Raw genomic sequence first — 24,271 nt, forward strand, 5'->3', positions numbered from 1 at the left:
AAATTCATTGTAAAAATCATTTGAAAGATAAATATTAGTTTTCAGAATCCATTTCAAAGATGATTTTTTTTTTAAGCCCCCAAAAGTGAGAGATTCTCTCTTTGCTCAACCAAAGCAAACGGAAGTTGTTTAAACATGGATTATACGGAAAACCAAAATGTCAGAAAGTCAAAAGGCTGTCTGAAATGACGTCAGGTAGATAAAGGGAGGTAGGGAATGCTAGTTTTCTTCTCCTCCACCGCCCCCCCCCCCCCAAGCCGTGCATTCATTTTGCCCGTACCTAATAGTTATAAATCAATCTTCTTTATGTGGGAACATTTAATGTTAAATGATTAAGGAGAGATAATTACAATTGAGAAGATATTTCTCTTTATTTATTCAAACATTTCAAAAATTACATTTTATATTTGAATCTCAGCATATGTTTTAAATCTGAAACATTTAATAATTGATAAATATTTAAAAATAATTTAAAAAAAAAAACATTGTTTTATTTTATTTAATTCATGCTATTTAAGAGCAGTAATCTATTTAGTCAACTGGCTCTTCTGTATTTTAAATTTGAGACCAATAACAGAAACATAGCTTAAGGGAGACAACTATGAAATAACTTTTTTTTATTTTAGCTTATTTCCGTGATTTTTGGAATTTTTCATCTTCGTCCCGTGACTGGTACGTACACCATGCAGACATTTCTGTATTTTTTTTAATTTTAATTGTTGCCATACGTTCTACTCTGAATAGGCACCGAGTTATTTTGTTACCGATGTGAATAGTATTAATTTTGTGTCGTTCCTTAACTTTTTGTAGCTCAGTACTAAAGAATCTGATTGAACCAACAACGAAATTAAAAGAGATCTGACAAAATGATGCTTGGCTAAAATCCTTCCTACATGAAAAATCCCTATGATGCCCGTACTCGTCATATTCTGTAAATTGATCAGGTAGTTTTATTTTTAAATAGGAAAATCTAAATTTGCGGTTAAGCAAACGACTGAAAACACGGGAGATAACTACAAATAATTTAAATTTGCGAGCCATGGGGACATTGGAAAAATTCGGTGCTATTGGGATGAGATACACTATTTGGATAAAATTTTGTAATCAATAAATGGGGTTGTCAGATAAAAAAAAAAATTTTTTTAAAACAATGATTTTTTTTTTTTTTTTTTGTCAATTCTAAGTTATAATGGTAGCTTCTAAGTTATGTAGTCGGAATTACCTGAATATTACTGAATTATTAAAAAAAAAAAAAAAAAAAAGAAGACTTTAATCGTGGTAGCAAGTGAGAAATTGCTGCCATTTTGTTTGAATCGAAACGGAAAATTACCTCCCTTTCGAACTCTACGATCGTTTTCATCAAATTCTATTTTTATTTTTGTTTAATAAATAATTTTCTACCTTAACGATTTTCGTAATTTTGGGATATAATCATCTTAAAAAGTACAAGGAATGCGTAGATACTATTGTTTTCATGTGAAATTCGGTCTTACAATTTTCGAAATTTTGTCCCAATAGTGTAGAAGCGCAAAAATTCAAATTCACATCAAAATTATTTTCTTTTTAAAATAAAACTACTTGATCAATTTACGTGATTTTTGGGATGGGACATTTTCTTTCTCTCACGAGAAGTACATCTACAGATTTTTCTTTATTTTCTTTATTCATTTTTTTAATTTATTTATTTTTAATTCATTTTTTTATTTATTTTTATTTTATTTTTTTTTTCATATAGGGTTTATTCTGGATAAACACCGAAAAAAAAGGAAAGTGGTGAAAGGGAGACAATCAAGACGGCCATTACCTGCAAGTGTTCATATAAATAATATATATTTAAAAGGAAATAATATATTTTAAATAGTTTCTTGAAATTATTCAGGCTATTTATCCAGTTGACCACAATATTTAAAAAAAAAAAAAATGAAATAAAAAAAATAAAAAAAAACTATAATTGCACAAAACCTGTATTGTGTATATACCTTTTATGTTAAAAATAAAAAGCTGTACACCAAAATTTACGCAATTTCATCCAGTGTTTTTGTTTTTATTAAATATAATAAAATCGTCTCTGTACAGATTTTGGAATAATTCTTAGCATCATAGAAATGGAGAGGGTGGGTTTGTTGACTCTTAAGGATTGGGTTACGTCCCTTTGGTATTGCCATCAATGATACCGAAAAATGGCTGATGAGAGAATTGTTTTGTTGGGTTTGGGGGGGGGGGGGGGCGGAGAAAATTACCGAATGAATTTGTATAATTTTTGATGTTTTTGTTTTGTTTTTTGTTTTTTTAGGAGGGGTCCTAACATGTAAGTACATAATAAACTTTTGTGTCATTTTGTTTATTTTTTATTTACGATCAATTTTTAAATATTAAGGTGAAATTGGATAAGCGCCTTATTTAGTATTTATACCAAGTGTTCAATACATAAGTCATTTCACTACAACTGATGATAATTTGAACAGTATACGCACAATTTATGCATAAATAGATGTGTGTGTGTGTGTGTGTGTGTGTGTGTGTGTGTGTGTGTGTGTGTGTGTGTGTGAACACACTCATCAATATACGTAGTATTTTTATATACGACTATTGCTTATAGATTAACATCTTATATATATATATATATATATATATATATATATATATATATAGGGTGAGAGAGAGAGAAAGAGACAAATATTATATAGTCGCTACACTGAACATGCTAATGTTTCAGAAAATTGGTTGGTAATAAGCAAAATTCTTCGTCAGGTGACGTAATAAAGTTCAAGTCTCACTGAAAGCATCTGGTTCTCAAATAGAAGAATTGAGGAAATATATTTTTCATAAAAATAAAACGTTAAATTTAAAAGGGAGGGGTGGTAGGTTAAGTGATATTTTAGACTCCAAACATAGAAAGCGATAGGGAGAAAGAGAATGTCAACACCTAACAGGATGTATGCATGTGTGTATGTGTGTACGTTCAGCTGTTACTAATACGTGTGTGTGTGTGTGTGTGTGTGTGTGTGTGTGTGTGTGTGTGTGTGTGTGGCTGGCTGGAAACCCTATATGCTAATTTGCCTTTATCCACCCCAACCCACTCCTTCAGCCGATCTTCTTCCTTCTTAATGTTTCCTCTATGGTAGACAAAATTAGTGTTTTGACACTTTCCCTCCCAACTCTTCTTCATAGATGATTTCAAATGTGTTAACCCCACCTCCCATTTCTTATGACAATGTAATCACACTAACCTTTTTTTCCTACTTCTGTTTCTCTGTTTTTTCCTTTTCTTTTCCTTTTTATTTCTATTTTATATCCTGTTAAATAGCATAATGTAAACATATTATGAGGTATTTATAGCTTCTCTTCCAATTTTCGGATTTTCAATCATGTCAAAACGCACTTTATCTCCTTTTGATGAATTGACTGTTGCTATTTCTTCTGATGAGTTAAGGGCAAAATAGATTCACTGATTGATATAATATTAAGTGATTGATTATGCGCTTTGAAACAGATACTGTCAAGAATTGTAAATGTCAACTGAATTAAAGGAATAAAATTGTAAGATGGTCAACATCATGAACTTTAGAAAATAGACTTTTGTCATTCATTATATATATATATATATATATATATATATATATATATATATATATATATATATATATATATATATATATACATATTCATTATATATATATATATTACATTATGTCTCGACAGCCATGTGAAAAGCATATCTTATTTTGCTTTTATTAATATTATTGGAATTTTTACCCTTTTCCTTGTACATATTTGTGAATTATTCCATGGATTTCGGCCTTTTGGATTATTTTGGACCATCTTCCAATTACATGATTTCCTTGGATTTTACTTGTGCAAATGGAAATTCAATTAACATTCTTGGAGTTATATGTTTGGATTTTACCGTCATTGGATTATTTACCTTTCACCAGACTATCCATTCACGTGTAATCACCTTTTTCTTCACCATATTCCCTCTGCTTCACTTTTTGTTATCAAGTAAGATCTTTGACTTACTTGCAGTTTCATCAAATACTTTTGTATGCAAAATCCGATCCCGCATTTTGCTAATTCCTACCCTCTGATGAGAAGGAAAGTATTTCTTCGAAACTCCACGGATTAAGGACTATCCACTTATCAAGTGTTTCCTTTTCAGATTAAATATGTTTTTAACTCTTTTTCAAAGTGTTTTTAACATGTTTTATTAACTGTTTGCTCTTATATATATATATATATATATATATATATATATATATATATATATATAAGAGAAAGAAAATTAAAATTGTAAGTTAAACTTTACAATCAAAATTTATTGTTTGACTGAAAACTCAAAAAAACAATTTACAAAGTCCATATTCCGCAGAGTTTCAAAGAATGCTATTCTTGTTATTCTTCTCATTAGAGGACGTAAAGAAATCAGCAAATTATATTTTATAACGAGACCGATACTGCACCAATCACACTGGGTGCCCTTAACCTCGTCGGCCTCCACCCGATATGACAGGTGTTCTTTCGATCGTACATTGTCCCATCACAAGTTGGCCTGTTGATCGTCTTCACCCACTGTGTTTTCATGGTGGGGCATTTTGCCTCTCGATCAAATCGTCTCCTACCCTGTGTACGTAGTCTCCAGGTACATCAATCACTCCACTGGTCCTTGCGGCTTGCTGCAAAATGAAGAGTCCTCATCACAAACAAACAGAACTCCGGTTTATAGCAATAACAAACTATTTATTAATTTCATTACTTCATAACAGCTACTGTCTAAATTGAGGTGACTGACTATAGCAGTGAAACGATGTAAGACCAGACCAGTAGAGCCACAGATTTCCCATTAACACAAGCTAGTTAACATCATAACATCAGGCTCTGAGGGCTCCCAAATTGGGAGCGCATGACCAGCCCAGCCGTTCAGTTTGCTGGCTACGATTCTACTCTTTTTTAGAATTACTTTTTCTAAATCTAACCTCTTTTCCCCACCTCTCCTTCAGAGAGTGGTTACAAACACCCTTTCTTTCTTCCTCTTAGAGCTTACCCTTCGTCTTGTCCACTCAACACCTCTCTCTATTCCCCTCAAATTTGGAGTGATTAGTCATTCCAGATCGAACAATGCTTGGCGGCGACCTCTACCCTTGACTCCCATTCTAAGTTGTCAGCTTTAATCAGCTAAGGGTCTCTGGATATCTTCATATCTCTCAACAGAGATTTTAAAAACAACCTTTCATGTTAACAGATATATAACGACAATGAGATAAAAACAATTATTATTTGTTTTTTCTCTTTCTGACAAAATCCCATAGACATTTCTGTTTTGTCCCAATCATACGTCAACACCCCCTCTTCTGCCCTCTCTTCCTCTATTTGACAAGCAAGGCCATCTGGTGTCGTCCGGGGTCTTGCCATATTTGTAGCAATGCTAGAATTTGCTAGTTAAAGCATTAAGTGAAACCACAGTTTATTGTAGTTATAAATTGCCAAATACAAAAAAAAGTGAAAAAATGTTGGATATGTAAAAAAAATATATATATATATATATATATATATATATATATATATATATATATATATATATATATATATAAACAAACCGTGCATATATTTCAGCTTGCATGAAAATCCTCTCAAGTTGATCCGAAATGCAAAATAGGTCTTTAGAGAGAATGAAGTTCAAAAATAAGTCCAGCATGACAATGTATATAATCCGATTGGAAAGCCTTCAAAACAGCTAATATAATGAAAAAAAAAATTTCCAGGCAGTGCAGTAGCCCAAAGATATATATAAGTGTGGGGATTAAAGTTTAATTCTGTAGATGAAGATATATTCCTCACATCATCAGAGGAAATGCAATTAGCATGATTTGATCCATTATTGAAAATCTATGAATTAAGGAAATAAATATAATTATTTTCCGTGTATTCCTTGTTTCAAACAATAAATTCTTAACTTGAATATATTTTTATATATATTTTAATCTACAGATTTTAACTTTAATTTTCACACTTATATTTTGCTCTATATTTATATATTGAGCTTTACCTTTATGGCTAGAATCGCCTTGAAAATATTATCTCACTGTAATATTTAATAAGACGATAATATATATATATATATATATATATATATATATATATATGTTTTATTTTTTTATTACCGTTTTATCTGTTTGGTTACATATGTTTCGAATGTTGGACCGTGTTTACAGTCTAACAGCCTCGTCAGACCTTACAGAAAATCTGTAAGGTCTGACGAGGCTGTTAGACCATAAACACGGTCCAACATCCGAAACATATGCAACCAAACAGATAAAACGGTAATAAAAAAATAAAACACATATTTGCTCTGCAATAGAATTGAGCACTCCCTTCAGGTTTTTACTAATTACCAGTTTTACCAAATATATATATATATATATATATATATATATTATTTACTATAATAATTATTAAATACTTACAGACACTTTCAGGAATCTTCAGTGCAGGGTGTTACAATTAACACCAATCAATAGATTTGAACTCGGCGACAGAAGCCATCTCTGGCTTCATCAGAAAGGACCTAATCCATTCAGCTTACGTTAACCACGAGAAATGCTGTTGAATTTTGAACATTCATTTTTTAAATGCTTTTTAACGTCTGTCAGAGTGATCTAATCGTTATATGATGATCTGAGCATAAGAGCTAAATTGACCAACTTTTTAATTCAACTGAAAGTGCTCAACGATAAGAAACAAGTTTCTTAAAAGGGCTGACATAATTATTTACTATAATAATAATTATATATATATATATATATATATATATATATATTTTTTTTTGGTCGACGCATCCGCAGCCAGGTCGGAATCCGCATTGGTTAGGACGAGTCCTTCTGTCCCTTTCGTATTGAAACCGTCTCAGAATGCAATCTCCAGGCAATTACTGACCTACTGTGGGGCCCGACGCCTTCGATGGTTCGGCCATGCCTCTCGCTGTGATGCAGGGGTCTTTATCCACGAGACTATCTCCCCACGTCCTCTACCCGGCTGGAAAAAACGTGTCGGTGGCCAGCTAAGAACGTGGCTCGGGACTATCAAAGCCGACGCTGAACTTATTTCGGGCCCGCTCATCTATGGCCTGTCTTGTTGGAGACGTGACTGGCTGTTGCTCACTCGGGATCTTGCCTCCGATCGCCGGGCTTGGGCCGCAGCGATACGAGATGTGCATCTTCATGAAGCCGACTCAACTCCTCCAGTACAAGTAATATATATATATATATTAGAAAAGAGACAAAACCTTGCCTGGGATTAAATGATGATCAACGAATATTTCACACTCCTATATTTTCATTGTCATCAAAATCCATGAAATCGCCTGGGAGGAAGCTTCAGATGCCTCCATGCATCAACTTAGTCCAAAATATATGTTATTCTACATTACAATCTAGATAACCTACTGTTTCTTTTATAAAATTATTTTATATAAACTTCTTTTCAGTTAACAAAAAAAAAAACATTAAGAAATTTACGTGTGGGGTTTGAACCTACATGTCATGCAAAAAAAAAAAAACATGCTATCAACTTACCCAGAGTAGAATTTTCATGGCCCGTTGTTCTATCATTTTTGCTAAGCGACGACATGGAAAAAATGGCTTTACCAATGATAGATAAATTAAAATAACGGTTTTGATTATCGGTAATTATCTGAGACAAAACTTAACTAAGATCACTCCCAGTTCTCACTAAAGTTCTGTAAATTTTAAAGAAAATCTGTTCAGCTGTTTCGGTATCTATAAGGAACGAACTCACACACACACACACACTTGCATTTATATATATATATATATATATATATATATATATATATATATGAAATTTATTACTGTGAGTCCAGAATGAGTTTACATATTGTTTCAGCTAGGAACTTAGTCCATCTATGAATTCTGACGATGCTAGTTGGATATTTCCTCTTCTTTTTGAGGATTTTCCCCTAGCTGAAACAATATGTAAACTCATTCTGGACTCACAGTAATAAATTTCCTATATACTGCTCTGGATACACATTGAGCACTCTAGTCCGGTTTTTTCACCACTGGTAAATCAATATATATATATATATATATATATATATATATATATATATAATCATATATTGGTAATATATATATATATATATATATATATATATAGGGTGACCAAAAAAAAAAGCAGAGGACATTCAATTGTTTTTCTGAGCATTTTACAGTCAATGGAGAAAAAAAGGCCAAAGACCATAGTGTTTTGATGTGATGTTTTGAATATAATAAACTAGTTATGACCAAAGTTTCATTTCATTCCGACAAAACACTAAGAAACTGGGCCTAATTAGAGTTGGGGCCCGTTTTTTTTTGGGGGGGGGTCACCTGTATATATATTCATGGAAGTTTTTCAACCTTTAAAGCTATGTTAAATAAAAGAAAACTTTTAATCCCAAGTCCTTCGTTGGAAAACTATTTTGCTTCTAAGTCAATGAATCTTCTGCAACCACTGTATTAGTTTGCTTCTAAGAATTCGCACCAATATTTATGAGCAAAATAAATTGAAGTTAATTTTTTTAAATTAATGTGAACACTAGGATACTTCAATTAAAAGTCAAATATGAACAGGTAAAATTATAGAGGAATAAAAGACGAATCAAATGAGGTATAGGTTAGTTAAACATTTACATTCAACTTAGCTCAAATTTGCGGTTTTTGAACAAATGACAAGTGCGGACTATCTTTCTGTCGCCACTGTATATTTATACACATGAAATTTTAATTTAATTTTTTAGTCCTTCGTTGGAAAATTATTTTGTCAGTAAGTCTGTGGGGATTCACGAAGAAAGTAATAAAACTCCCAAACAGATGTTGACTCGTCTGCTGTCACAGACAAAGTGTGTACATACGTCACTACGTATAGGCTCCATGCACCCATCCAATCAAAAAGAGAAAAATAATAAAAAGTAAAAAGCTGAAAACACGCCTCTCAGTGACCGCTACTCGGCCAATGAAAAGAAACAAGGAATAAGCACTCTTTATGAACATTTGCGCGAGCCTTTTTAAGTCTCACACAAAAACATGTGTTCACATCTCAAGCTATATTACTTGTCATATACATACGCGCACACAAACATACGCGCCCACGTCCACACACGTACATATATTCACGTTCGCGTACATACACTCACATCCACGTGTATATACACACATGCTAACGTACACACATGTACTCACACACGCGCACACGTACGCACACAAGGACAACGTCACTTCCTTTCAAAGGAAATTCACACATGCGCAAAAGACCATCAGAAACAAGTATAAAAGGAAGAGACAAGCTGTTTCTAACCCTTTTAGGACCAGCTTTCGAGCTGGTCGGTCTACGGACCGACCGCGCATACCTCACGCCATTTACTACTATGTGGGACAAAAAGCCAACAGACTGTATGTACACCTTTACACTCTTTCTCTCTCTATCTACTACTGGTCCCTGAGAATACCTTTGCGTAGCTGACTGCTAACTGACGTCAACCTTCTATCCTTTTCTTTGTCTACACGATGGACTGCCATTTCTCGTTCTATTACATTACTCACTTCTCTTCCCACGCGCGAACAAACGATAGTGACCCGAACTTGAGGTGAACACACATTTCCTTTTCTTTCTACAACACCAGTCCCGCAACGAACGATGGTTACACCCGCACGGACATGAACACATGTTATATCTAAAACATTCATTCTTTCAACACATTCTCCTTTTTTATAGGTATGAGCAAAATGAATGGCCGACCACCTAAAATAAAAAAGGTAGCAAACGGTTTCAAAGAATCACTTTATTCCATCAGTATATATTTTTTTTCATATTTTTTTATTATTATTAATACTTACTGTATCAATTTAAGAAATTTATTTGCTTTCTTAGAACTTTAAATTGAATAAAAAGTTCATAACTTTCTTATTAAAATTTTTTGAATTTTCAAAACTGTCTTTTGTTTTTTCTTTTAAAGCCCATGTTCGTTGATCCAGCATATTTACTGATCCAAGCAACTTCCGGTTTTGAAACTTGTCAGAAGTGAATGGTGTTACTTAATCTGAAGACGCTGGCATAAATTTTTCGGAAATATCATCTACTTGATTAATGTTTATTATGTAGTTTCATTATATTTGAACTAATGCACTTTTTGTTCATTACGTTTATTTTATTTAATTTATTACAAGTGAAAAATGAATATATATTTTTTACCTATCTTAAGTAAACATTCATTCATTTTCTTTTTAATTTATTTTAATTTATTACAGTAAAAAATTATTTTCTTTCAATATTAATTATTTCTATAAAAAATTTTCTGTAAATAAACATATTTATTTCTGTAAAAAAATTTTCTGTAAATAAACATATTTATTTTTTTAAACTGTAAATAAACATATTTATTTTTATTAAATTTCTGTAAATAAACATATTTATTACTGTAAAAAATTTCCCTGTAAAAAAACATCTTTATTTTCCAGATATTCTTGTTGTGACCTACATTTTCGTTGGGGTTTTCAAGCAATACTGTTTACTTCTGCCAAGTTTCAAAACAGGAAGTTGCTAGTTTTACTCGTATTGTTCCTATTTACAATGTCTCCCCACGGGACAGAGTTAGACACCAGGGTTGTTTTTTAATGTGGAGAAAAAAAACAAAAATAAAAATTGTCTCAGTCGTAAAGTATTTCTCCTCCACTGACAGAGAACAAGAAATTGAAGTGCAGCATCTGAAGAACAGATACTACTCTTTGATCTTGACATTGAATTCGAGTAACATCTATTTTTTCTTTTCTTTTTTTTATGTTTCGTTGATTCGAAGTTTGTTAAATTGCTACATCCTCGTCACCAGTTTTGCTATACACTGAAGAGTTCCCACCTCAACCGAGCAGGTTCAATTTATATTTATGCAGACATCACAACCGCCAAAAGTTCTGATGGAAACAGCGAGTAGAAATATTTATTTGTTTTCGGGGGCTACGAGTTTGGCTAAAAAAACACTGTAGAGTTCCAAGGGGAGGTAAATAGTGTGTAACTATTGGCAATTTTTTTAATAAATTGTGTATTAACAATCATAAATACGAGTTATTTCCCTTGTCATTATGTCACATGCTTCTAAAGAAATATGTCAAGGGTTTTTTTATGATAACACTCGAAAATTTGTGCTTTTTTAAATAATGTGGTAATATTTAAGTACTTTTGACATGCCAATTAAGCAGATATCATTGTTTTTAGTTGAAATAGACACAAAAAGTCAGCAGATACATTTGTTTTGTTTTTTTAAATTGATTTTTTCATTTTCTAAATTTCGCTAGTATAGTATAAGTCGCATCGAAAAAGGTTCATAATTTTTGTTGGAATAAAAAAGAAAGGGAGAGAAGGCAGTTAAAAATATTTTCTGGTTTTCTTTTTGAACTTTCGGAGAGTAAAACTTTTGATAAGCACAGCGAGTAGAAATGTTTATTTGCTTTCAGGGGCGACCAGTTTCCCCATGAAAAGCACCATCTGTGACCTCTTGTCTGCGATGAAGAACATAAAAGGACAGTTGGCTTTAAATGGGTACGTGATCGTCATGCTGAAGCAATTGACTGCCACAGCAGTGCTGGCTGCGGCTTCAGTTCCTTCCTCATTAATTTCTACAAAAGCCTTGTGCAAAACTTTGTCCACATACAACTGACCTTTGCCTATTCCGGACAGGTCACTCTTCTTTGGGTCGAAAAGGTCCGACATGCCCAATGTGGAGAGAAGCGCTTCCAGATCGAAACTGCTATTGACTTTAAACTTGGGTAGAGAGAGTTCAACACTTAGCATGCGAAAACCATCATTGCAAAGACATGAGTCCAAGAATTTGGCGTCAATTTTGGTCTGGACGTTCTTCAATCCGTCAATTTTGTGTGGGAGAATTACGTACATGCTTAAGTCTTTTCCAAGATACGGTAGCTCAAGAATTTTGGCACCCAAAGAATCATCGTCTTTCATGAAAAATTTCTTTTCCATAAACATCATGTCAACAGGTACCTTCTCATCAGCAGTCTTGAAGAAATCTTCAGTTCTGGTGTTCTGGGATCTGAAAGCCTGACTCCATTTGCCTTTGAAATAAATAGCATTAATCAAAACTAAGGCAGTCAAACTGCTCAGCACATCATCCTGAATAAGATCTTTTATTTTGCCATTTGTTGCTTCCGACACCCAGTCATTAATTTCTTTTGTCACTACGGCACTGTTTCCAAAATCCACATTTTTGCTAACAGAATGGTACATTTTTGAAACAAGCTGCAAGAAATCAGGGAGAATTTGGGCATTCTGATTCACGTACAAGCGATTTGCGGTACTTAGCTGATAACCCTCTTGCACTTTTTCCAATAGGGAGATATATTCTTCGTGAGTTTGGTGCAGATTGCTTGCAATCGCGCTCCCGATGCCCATGACATCCAGCATCTGCTTTGAAGTGTTTCCCTTTGCTCCGGCCATAGTCATTGACAGGGCGACGGCGATGCTGTATGGGGAAAAAAACATGTTGTCAGTCGATTTCTCTTCGGACATTTTCTGATACAAATCCAGTGCGAATTTGCTCAGCGAAGTGGACAATTCTTTCAATTGTGAGCTGGAAGCTGCCATCTTGATTTCGTCTGAAGTTGTCTTTTTAAATATAAGGTGCTGAATATCAACCTAAATTGTTTTTTCAAATCTGAAAAAGGAACAAAACAACAAATAAAATAAAAAATAAATGTTAAGAAAAAAATTTTAGCCAAAATATTAACTAAAAACATTTTTAAATAATAAAATAATATATACACTTGAATTATATATATATGTGTATATATATATATATATATATATATATTTTTACATATGTACATATATATATGTATATATATATAGACAACAAACCTCATGAGACATGGAGTGACACACTTACTCTGAAAGAGGAAGCGTTACGCAACTGACACATGAAAATTGCCGAACGCTTAACAGAACATACAAAGCGGCTACCACCCCTCAGAGTGGGAGACCAGGTCAGGATCCAAAACCAAACTGGCCCTTATCCAAGAAAATGGGACAAAACTGGAACTGTCATTGAAGTTCACCAATAAGCACATCACGCAGGATTGCATCTGTGTAGTTGACTTCATGGCTGCAGCTGGGGCACGGTATTAGGAATTTGCATACTCCTGCTTGTCCACGGAGACGAGCACCAAATGAGCGCACAGTTTCTTCGCGATCTTGTGTCATATTGTTCAGCATAACCCGAGCCACCATTGTGTTTTCCTCACGCACTGCCAGGGCTCTCATGGCTGTTAGAACATCTTCTTGAGATTTTCCTGTCAGGGAGCCGCCAGTTGATCTTGTAAGGTCTCTGCGCAAAGTTTCATCACAGCACTCTAACAGTTGGATTTTCAGTTCTTTGTCCTTGATTTTGGTGGCTTCGACATAATCATTCCATCGTGATAGGAAGTATGACCAGTATGTTGTACACATGGACGGATCAGGCAGAGTGACACTACACAACAGGAAGTTCTTATGAAAGTACATGCCAGTGTATTCCCCTCCTGAAAAACACACCATCAACCATGACCCGAGATACCACTTCAAAGGAGGAAATCCCAACCCACCTACACCAGTGAGTGGGACACTAATAACCCCAGCTGTTCCATCTCAGACTGTCACAAGCTCAAAACTACAGAACAACAATGGGCTTGCACCAGCTTCACCTCCTGTCTGCATTACACCAGCTGAACAGGGTAGACCACCTCATTTCACTCAGCCACCACAGGTCAGACCACCACCAGTAGTGGATGACAGTCAACATCCCACGCCTACATCTACCAGGCCACCTCCCACACCGCAGGCTCCAACGCCTTCACCCATGGTACCAACCACACCGAGAAGGAACGTGACACCTGGAGTAAGACAAAACCAACTTTCCTTTGACCAGCTTCCGAGACGCTCCAATCGGCCACGACAAGAACCAAAGTGGGTCAGGGATTATGAACATTACATGGGACAGAATAATCCCCGAACCGGAGGGCAGTCTACCCAATGATGGTTCACAACCGTTTCTTTATTTTATGTACAAGCAGTACACCTATCATCTATTAATATTCTTTGCAAATAACATCATCCTATCCACAATCCTTACCAGCAACAAACATTAAATCATTCATTCAGAACACTGTCAAATGACTCGGGGGGGGGGGGTAGAGGATAGTGCATTACATCATCATAATCTAACCATTAACACATCTTAAATTAATCCAACAGATAGTTGAATTATTATGTCATACTCATCTCACCATAATGTCATTGTATATTTCAGACCTCTATCATTTTGGATTAATAAAGTTGTTGTCCGAAAATAGCATTGACCTGCTTATTTAGGTAAAAACTGGAATTTTTACTTGATTAAATAATTCGAAATAAGAAAAATGATTTTTGTTTTTATTTAATTATTTTTATTGGACAATAATTTATCTCTATATAAATAAATGAACTCATTTTTTCCCGTCTGATTTTGACATTAATAGGATTAAAAATCAAGATATTTCATGCAAATATAATATGCACAAACGACAGAACAATATCTGAGGTGTGTTATAGGCTTATTATTTCTCAAATTCCTCGATAATCTTAGATTTCTATACTTCTTCTGCTGAGAAGTCACGGCCAAAATCGGTTAAGATCAATGGAAGTGGTAAAATATTTTCTCTCTAACAAATTCCTTCTCCCCCTGCCACCACTTAACACCGTTTGGGGATCGTTCACAAGGAACAGTTGAGAAGAGAACACCGGTTTGGCTTCGTAGTTCTTTCATGTGAAGTTATTTAAAATCACTAAACTAAGCTGCAGTGCTCTGTGGCGTAGTGGTTAGCGTGTTGGACAATTCACATTATATTTTCACGTTCGCGCCGACCTACCGTAGTCGTTTTTTTTTTTGTTTTTTTTCCTAAACAACTGGAATGGACTTTTCTTGGTGGCTGAACTGTTAACGTTGCAGATGTTTTTTTTTTGTTTTTTTTCACACTTTATTTTCCTACTTTTACTCATGACTCCGGGTTTGATCCTTCCTACTTACCTACAATAACATTTTTTAAAACTCCCCCCCCCCGTCCTGGAAACAAACACTCGGGCAACGCCGGGTACCCCCGCTACTATCATATATAATGTTAAACATTAAAAAAAGGTATATGTTTTCCTGTTTTTCACCTTTACATTTTCCTTTTAAAATACGGTTTTTAAGGTTTTCGGATATGCTGAAAATGAATATCGCAGTTAAATTTCCCGCAAATGAGTAATTTTCTGGATATTAAGCAATGTAATTTCTTATGTTATTGCTGGTGGCCATCTTGGTACGTGCGAGCGCACGCTCTTGCACGTAAACGCAACCCCGAGAAACTACGCCCATACTTGCACGTACCAAGATGGCCATCAGCAATAACATAAAAAATTACATTGATTAATATCCGGAAAACTACTCATTTGCGGAAAATTTAAATGCGATATTCGTATTCAGCATACCCGAAAACTTGTTTAAGTCGTTTTTTTTTAAAAGAAAACGTTAAAGTGGAAACAGGTACAAATTTGTGGTAAATGTTTACTTTAACTACAACAGAACACCGACCAATAAAATTTGTTTGTATACGGTTTTCGGGGTCACTGACAACGAATCTGATATTCAAACTCGTCGCAAATTTACCGTTTGCATAGTATTAACCCCTGAACACTTCTTGCACTATTTTGTGCCAACACCGCCATCGTTTATCCTATTCTTACATGATGCGTTCGCGCATGGACGCGCGTAGTAAGGTGACTTGTCACATCGCGGAAGAATTTTTAAGCAGACATTTGAAATAACAAGTTTTCAAAAACAACAAAATGTGGTTAATTTTTCTGTGTTACGCAGTTTTTGATGCTTTTTAATTGATCTAAAAAAAAAATTAGTTTTCACGAGCGATTTACAAAAGCATTTTTATTTTTCGTTTTTTTGGGGGGGTTTTTTTTTTTCAATTATAGAACTTGTACAACATTTAAGAAGTGCTTAGTTTAATTTACCGTTTTTCCGCCTCCCCCCCCCCACCGTAAGTAACGCGCCGACACACCGAGCAGAAGAACTGTTTCATTTTTCACAAAAATTCTGTTTACATTGGGGGGTAGAGGGCGGTGGAGGGGCAGCGGCAGGGGGGGGGGGGTAGAAAAATAAAAGTCCACTGATATCAGCCTGCTGCTGCGAATTCGGAATAAGGGCATGTGAGCGAGAAAAAGCGAAAATCGTCCAGGGAGACGTCTCTTCTCTTACAAGAGAACCGAACTGTTATAACGCTTGAATACCTTTAACCTGATATAACATGGTCGATTGGTGGAGGGACTGGAGGGTGGACTCATTTGACTTGTCACGGCGCTACGAAAAATAAACAAAACTAGTCCTTAAAAAACGGCCCCCTCTTTAAAAATCTTCCATATGGTGAAATTTAATTTCAAAATATCCTATTTAAAAAGTAAAAAAAATTATAATTTATTTAAAAAGTAATAAAAATTATAATAATAAAATAAATCAATGGTGCTGGTGCTTCTTATTCAGATTGGCACTCATGGCGAAAATGTCTGTATGATGTACGTACTCGTTATAGAACGAAGATGTCATATTCTAAAAATCACATTAATCGATCAAGTATTTTTTTTTTTTTAACTTAGAAAATCAAAATTTACGATTTTTAGCGATTTACTACTACACTATACGGCTGATTTTTTACTTCTCAACTTCGATTTGAGTTGTCTCCCCATATTTATTTTATTGGATTTCATCATGGCCGACGAAAACAGTACGGACGGATCGCTTAGTCGTAAAATTTGATTTTCTTGAATAAAAGGGGAAAAAACTGCCAGATCAAATTACGTAATTTTTGGAATATGACAACTTTGTTCTGTAATGAGTACATCATCCATCATACAGAATTTTTCTGTATTTTCTTTACTTTTAATTGCCGTCACAAGTACCAATTTAAATGAGCACCGAAATCAGTAATTAATTAAATAAAAGGTAAACAAAACTGAACGTATCCCGGGCAACGCCGACAGTTATAATAAGTTAATAATAAGTAAATAAATACCTTATAATCTTGGAAGCTGTGGACAATTTAATAGGACCGATTTTCATATGTCGACCTTTGGAACTAATGAAGCCCACAGCCCACAGCAGGTAGGGGGAAAAAAAAAGGCGAGAAATCGTAGCCACGCCTTAAAAAAAAAAAAAATCTGAAAGTTTGGGTAACATTGAAAAATTAACTTTTTAATTATAAGAATAAAAACTTTAAAAAAAAAAAAAAAAAAAGATGAAAAAGTTATGAATCAAATTATGAATCGATGTGGACGAATTTAGGATTAAATAAATTGGACTTTAATAAATACAACGTAACTTAATCAGCAGACGAACTAAAGCTTCAGCGGCATATGTCTATGTTTTTTTGTTGTTTTTGTTTTGTTTTTTTTTTTCCTACGGAAGGCCAAAAGGGAAAAATACTTTATTTTTGTAATGAAAGAAAAATACCAGAAATTTTTCTCACCAATACCGCAATTCGTACCAACTCTTCTTAACTTAAACCGTAATTCACAACACCAACGTCTATGCTCTCTCTCTCTCTCTCTCTCTCTCTCTGCTGTCAAAAACTCGACTCCTTCTCTCAAATTTGTCTTTCTTATGTGCAAATTAAAGTCACATGAATACAACGAATCCACTTACAACCTTAAGTTTTTCTTTATCTTCTTTTTCCTTCTCCAATCTAGTCATCTGACCGGCTAAACAGGGCACTGCCGCTTTTTTTTTTTTTTTTTTTTTTTACACGGTGGTCACCACTTATCAAGGCCCAGAAGCCACTCAGGGATAAGGGTTATTGAAAGTACATTACGTTAGTGTGGAGATTTGATGAAGTGTTTACTTAAGGGGGCGGTTCATTAGGAATTTGTTTACGTTGGACTTGAAGACATCCAAGTTGTAGTCCGGTGGGAAGCAGGCAGACGGAACAGAGTTCCACAAGCGTGCAGTTCTAAGAAAGAAGCTTTGTTCATGGAATCCATGTTTTGATTTAGGCACAGATAAAGAGTGGGGGAAATTTTTCACAGTGAATTCAGCTAGCCGGGTGTTTTTCGTGAAAGATTGGCGAGGGGGGACCAGAGATTGGAGTTCAGACGAGCACCTGCCATGGAAATAACGATAAAACAAGGATATGCTCGCAACGTCTCTTCTGTGGGAGAGAGGTTGCAGGGTAGAGAAAAGGGCATCCCCCACTAAGTCATGAAGTCTATTTTGTACTCTGTCAAGGCAGGATAGGCTGTTTTTAGCACCTCCTGCCCAGATATGGCAGCCGTATTCCATCCTTGGACGTACTTGGCTTTTATATAGATAGAGAATTGCATCAGTAGTGAGAGATCTTCTGGAGCGGTAGAAGGATCCCACCATCTTTCCAGCGACCTTGGCAACAGTAGTTGCGTGAGTAGTGTTTACTATCACAAATTTATTGATTACATACTGTTGCAATATTTTTTATATAATGGGAAGAGGGTAAATAGTTATTTTCATTAAAATACAAAAGGAATTTGAAAGAAAAATTTGGCACAAGGCAGAAAAGGGGGGGAAGAGGAGGGAACAGTCATCACAAACTAATGCTAACTTATCTAACCTAGCTAGTTCCTACTTTCACTCTACTTTCACCATAATACCGCATTCATACTATACACCCATCGGCGTATACATCCTTCATCGATCACCATAAAAACATCATACCATGAGAACCTAATTAAAACCGATATATGAAAATATGCAACGGGGGGGGGGATAAAAATTTTATATACAAAAATAAAATAAAATATGTGCAATGTTAGTAACAAAACTAAACTGTGGCAGATATGCCGATTTGCCAGTTGAAAATGGGGTGTGGCCCAAATGCTTTATTCTAAACACCTCTTACGAAAATTTCGAAAGGGAACCTGCATCTCTGACAAATCAAATGATTTGTCACCTATTAGGGGAGAGGAATCGGGTTTGAAAAAAATGCGGGACAAACTAAAAACGGAACCTAATGATCACTATCATACACTAGTTAGGTTATGAACGCAAAAGCCTACAAAACTGGTTCTTACTCTAGTTTAAATCGTGACCTACTCTCGACTAAGACGTGTCATGGCTGACGTTCGTTTTTATGTCCCAAAATTCTTTAACTAAGGCCAAGTACCAATCAAGCCTTACTCCATTTACTTGACAAACGCGCACAACAGACACCCATCTTTCAACAAAATCAGACGATGAAAGTCTAACCCTCTCTGCCTTAATACGAACCTTCAAATGGTAGCAGAAGATTCATATAAGGTCGAGAGGAGTGAAGTCCCCGACCCATAGACCGCTTTCATACGTGTGTTCTAAATCACACCTCTCATCACAGCTAGCAAGGTCAAAAATAATTCTCTTCTAAGCCCATCAGTTGTCGGTGCCCAATTGTTACAAACATTGATAGGAACTAGAGTAAGAGATGGTGCGTTCAGTATGCGGACCATGAGACCTGTAACAAACTCAATCAGCAGCACAACAATACGACAGTAAACAAAGGCGTGGCATAAAGTCTTGACCTCGTCGCTGTATTGTTTACATAGAGGCGAAATAGCCAAGCCAGCTGAGTGTAGTCTCTTACCAACCCAGAGAGCATCTCAAATCACCAGCCAGGTCAGAGAAGCCTCATCATTTATGAGACATCCTGACCTGGGCGTCCAAGGCCAGATCAAATGAAGCTGCCACTTTGTCAAAGAGAGCCCCTCACTTATATTACCCCTAATGGATCCCCTCACTAAAATCCTATATAATGCCTTTCGAGACAACAGCAGAGTGCTAGAGAGGCTTTCTCTCACTTTTAAAAGGAATTTCGATTTGCGACAACACTCGCAATAGAAGGAGCACTTATCCCAGCGGCAACCTGCGTGGCTTCCCCTCGGACAAGTGCATTTTTATCAAAGCTGAAAAGGCTTTCTTAGTGTCCTCTTTCCAGAGCTACTGTTTCCCTCACTTTGTGCACACATTCGATCCAGGTAATAGAGCTGAAGCGTGTGCAAATGAATCTCCACATTTGGCATACCCAGACCGCCTTCAGAAGGATGGAGATAACAGATATCGCGATAGATCATAGGGGCCTTTCCAAGCCACAAGAAACTGAAAAGAACCCTCTCCAAATAGTAGAATATCTGATAAGATAGGAAGAACGGATAGATGGTAAATGAAGATAGGATGGATGTGCGAATTGCACACCTTCACTCTCCCTTTTAGCAAAACGTTTCTGCTGATCCACAGACTAGCTATGGACCAGACCGCTTTCAGAACCTCCGACCAATTTTTCTCAAGCTGAAGGTCAAGACCAAACCAGATGTTGAGTATCTTGCAAGACCCGTTGCTTCAGCTATAAGGTCCCTGAAGAGGGATACCTCTCCAGGCACCAATGAGCAAGCCCAAGACGTGTTCCAGTTAATTTTGGCTCTTGTTACTGTTGCATACAATATGATTTCTACACCAACAACACTAATCTTAGCATTGCTCATTACAAGCAGTGTTACGTCATCAGCATAGGCGGAGTTATTAAGCAGGAAAGAGGCGCCTGGCAAAGTGATATCGCGTAGGACCGGATTCACCTTTAGCCTGTGAAGGAAAGGTTCCAGCACAAACACATAGAGCATTGGTGATAAAGGGCAACCTTGACAAATAGATCGTGATAAGCTGAAGGGTCTCAATCTCTTCCTATTTACTTCTACCATCACCGCAGGGTTTGCATAAAGAAGGTGAACCCACGATTGCCGCTGACAAAACAGCCCCAAGTAACGATGGTTAACCCTATCAAAGGATTTGGACTGATCTAAATTAATCAGCACGGTCTCCGTGTTGACTTTTTCTATTATCAAGTGTTGCAATATTTTGGTTGTATAATGGGGTATGATCCCACACAGTCGGACGATTCTATTTATAAACGATGCTGCTAAGAACTGATGAATTAAATTAATTCACGTTCTGCTACCAACCAATCAGAAACCAGAATTGCTGCATAAATATTAAACATTTTCTGGAACAATTTCACATGTTCTTTTCCATCTCGACACGGTAAGAATATTTTGCTCTGTGGAACTGTCTACTACAAACAAGTCAACTCCCAGGACTTGTGTGTAACAGCGAACCATCTGAAACTGTTCTGAAACTAAAAATGGCTTACACTTCTAGATATTTTACATATCGAGTGCAAGTTATCCTGGATTGTCCTGCCCTTCATGGCACAAGTTTGCTTGGAGCTAATAAGATTAGCTGCAGACGATTTGCAAGAATCTTAGCCAAAATCTTTAACTCCGTGTTAAGCCTAATTATCTAACCCATCCCCACCATCGTTGCTTTTGCATTACAACTTCACAAGACCCATGGTAAAGTACTTGGGGGTTGAGCCGTTCCTAAACCATTAGTTAAATAAAACTTTCAGCAAGGGAACAAAGATGTGCGACAACCTCAAATAAATTTCATAGGGCAGACCATCGATCCCTGGAGACTTGTTAAGGCCGACTCACTTCAAGGCTTCAATGACTTCATCTTCCGTTATGCTATCTTCGAACCTAGCCACTTCAGTCGTCAAAGGAGGAGAAAAGTCAGCCAAATAGGCATCGAACTGTTCTAAAGACAGACTGGGTTCCATGGAAAAAAGCTAAACACCCTCATTTGTGGTCATGATACGCCCATCCAACATTATTTGGATAGACGATCAGTCCAAAATGGGTGTTAAATTTATGTTAAATTTATATGCAAAACTATTACCTCACTCTAAATTCTGAAATAATGGTTGTTTGTTCTTTCCAACATGTAATTGCCTAAAAAAGAAAAATCTTATTTTAGAGGAGTGGGATTTAGTTGAGGGTACTCATCTACAGATTTATTGACAATTTTTTAAATATAACACTTTCAAATATTCTTTAAAGTTCTTTAGTATGCTTTAAAAAATAATATGTAAACTGTAGAATGCATTATTAACACGCCAAAAACTATATGGTTCCCCGACTGATGCCTTGAATTTTAGGAGAAAAATAAAAATTAGCCCCAAAAGATATGTTTTTTACCCCTAAAACATCCTGAGGCTCAAGCCCCAGAATCTTCCCAGGGTCAATTATTACATTGCCAGATGTATATTCATGTGATCTTACTTTTGGGTAATTTTCAGCAAAATCTTATGATTGGAAAAGATTCTATGCAGCGAAAAGTACTATTTCGGGCTCTTTTGACCCCCTTGTGACGCAACCAGAACTTTTATCAAAAATCCGAGAATGTTACATTTCCTCTCTAGGGTAGTTGTAACTTCATGCAAAATTTCAATGTAATAGGTAATTATTGAGAATTTTGGGAACAAATGGATGAATGGACGAGGGTGAATTATAAGGTCCAAATCCGACTTTCTGTGAACAAATATTATTCCTTATATATTTATATAAAAAAATTTAATTTCCCTTAAAAGTATATATAAAAAGCACATGGTCTAAATTTCATAGGAAACATCTTCACTTTATTGCTATTGTGACCCAACGGGGCACAGGGCAAGGAGAACCTTGCTGGTGGGTCTTTTGGGTGGTCAGATTTGTATTGTTGTATTGTATTTGTTGACTTTATCATCATCATCATCATCATCATGGTGGTGGTGGAAGAAAAGGGTAGTTGTGTTCTTAACAAGTGGTCAAATGATCCCCCCCCCTCACAAAATGGATAGTTGAAAGGTTCAAGTAGACACCATAAATATATATTTCCCAAGCAGTGAAAATTTGGCACTTATGTTTTAATTGAGGGACCTCCGGCTCTGGGGGGGGGGGGGTCAAGGTAATAATAGCCTTCAGATGGTCAGTTAAGTTGCAATCGACCATGAAGGCTATTGGGAAAAGCATTCCAGGTGATAAATGAAAGGCAAAAAAAAAGTTTATTGCAAGATAGACTAGTTCTCATAAACTGGACTTTAAGGATAGACAGTTGATAGTGAGGCCATAAAATTGGGGCATGGATATTTATTCCTTTTACTGAAATAATAATTTAGTTTTGTTATGGCCTCTGACTAATTCAAATAAGGAGAGGGGGAGGGGGCTCGTTAAAACCTGAAAACCTTTTTTTTCTATACAAAGGTCGTTTTTTTTTTTTCTTTTGTTTCTTCTGCATCAGAGTTCGGTGGAAAATACTTAGACCTCCCCCCACCTTTGGGAAGTGGAACATTACTGGACCCAGTGAGAAGGGGTCGGCTCCAATTGGTTGGTGACCGTTTGGGACCTGTATCGAGAAGGCGGAGTTACAACCAACGATTCCGGATATAACGGAGACATCTGAAGCAGAAGACCCACACACTACCATGCGTCTTCAGCGACCCCACTCCCTCGCATTGCAATTTGGTTGAAACGCGCCTCTGTTTTCTTTTCTAAGTTGATCTTTTTCTCAAGGGTAAACTAACAAGAACAGACAAAGAACTTTGTTAGCGAACGAATGCCAGCCCCTAGAATTTGTAACACCTTGTGTACATACTATTTGTAATATTTAATGCAATAATTATTTTACGTTATGAAAAAAGTTAATCCTTGACTTCTTTTCTTTTGTTTCGGAAATGCCGTTGCTTGGAAGTGCAGTCTGTTTTCAGATCCGCCCTGTTGACAATCTGGAAACCGGACCAAGATTGGAGACAAGTAAGCAAACCATGGCGACGGGGACAAATCCTACCACTGAACGGAGACAGAAGATGATGCCACAAGGATTGGAGTCAGCTGCATCTTTCTTTCAAGCCTGTGCATCTGTTCTGGCCCTGTATGGGTTACACTATGAAAACAATATAAAATTAATTTTTTTAAAACAGACACAAATATTTGGAAGCTAACATCTTCAACATAAGCATTTTTTTTATATAGCATTGATAAAAGAAATTTTCCATTTGGACTTTCTTTTTTACTTTTTGTTTCTAAAAGAGTGGCTTTAGTTTTCAATTTGGCCTTTTTTTTATTTTCCCTGAAAAATTTGGCTTCAATTACTTATTATAGTTAGCAACCTTGAATATGTGTGCCTGTAGAGTTGTCTTTATTGTGAATAAACATTGTTTTATTATACCGGAAGTGAGGGAATTTAGGTCGATTTTTACGAATTCATTTTTTTTTTCTTTCTTTTTTTTGTAGGATTTTTAAATGTTTTCTTTTAGTTTACAGGATAGCGTTTTTTTTTTGTTTG

The 24,271-nt window shown here is 35.7% G+C and overlaps 1 pseudogene across 3 annotated transcripts; it reads right to left on the reverse strand.

Annotated features, from left to right (window-relative positions):
• Positions 1–10,479: 10,479 nt before the first annotated feature.
• LOC145252476 (leukocyte elastase inhibitor A pseudogene) lies at positions 10,480–17,719 on the reverse strand (annotated as a pseudogene). 3 transcript variants are annotated; one of them, XR_013863602.1, is made up of 2 exons: positions 17,133–17,421; positions 10,480–12,715 (listed from the first exon to the last, which is right to left on the reverse strand). The product of XR_013863602.1 is annotated as a leukocyte elastase inhibitor A pseudogene, transcript variant X1 (transcript). The 3 variants fall into 3 exon arrangements; XR_013863603.1 differs by lacking the exon at positions 17,133–17,421 and adding an exon at positions 17,586–17,719 and having other exon boundaries at positions 10,811–12,715; XR_013863604.1 differs by lacking the exon at positions 17,133–17,421 and adding an exon at positions 17,570–17,711 and having other exon boundaries at positions 10,811–12,715.
• Between the last annotated feature and the right edge of the window lie 6,552 nt (positions 17,720–24,271).

This window comes from Euprymna scolopes, chromosome 29, assembly GCF_053919585.1.
Source record: "Euprymna scolopes isolate OS-2025 chromosome 29, ASM5391958v1, whole genome shotgun sequence".
Classification (NCBI taxonomy): Eukaryota; Metazoa; Mollusca; class Cephalopoda; order Sepiida; family Sepiolidae; genus Euprymna; species Euprymna scolopes.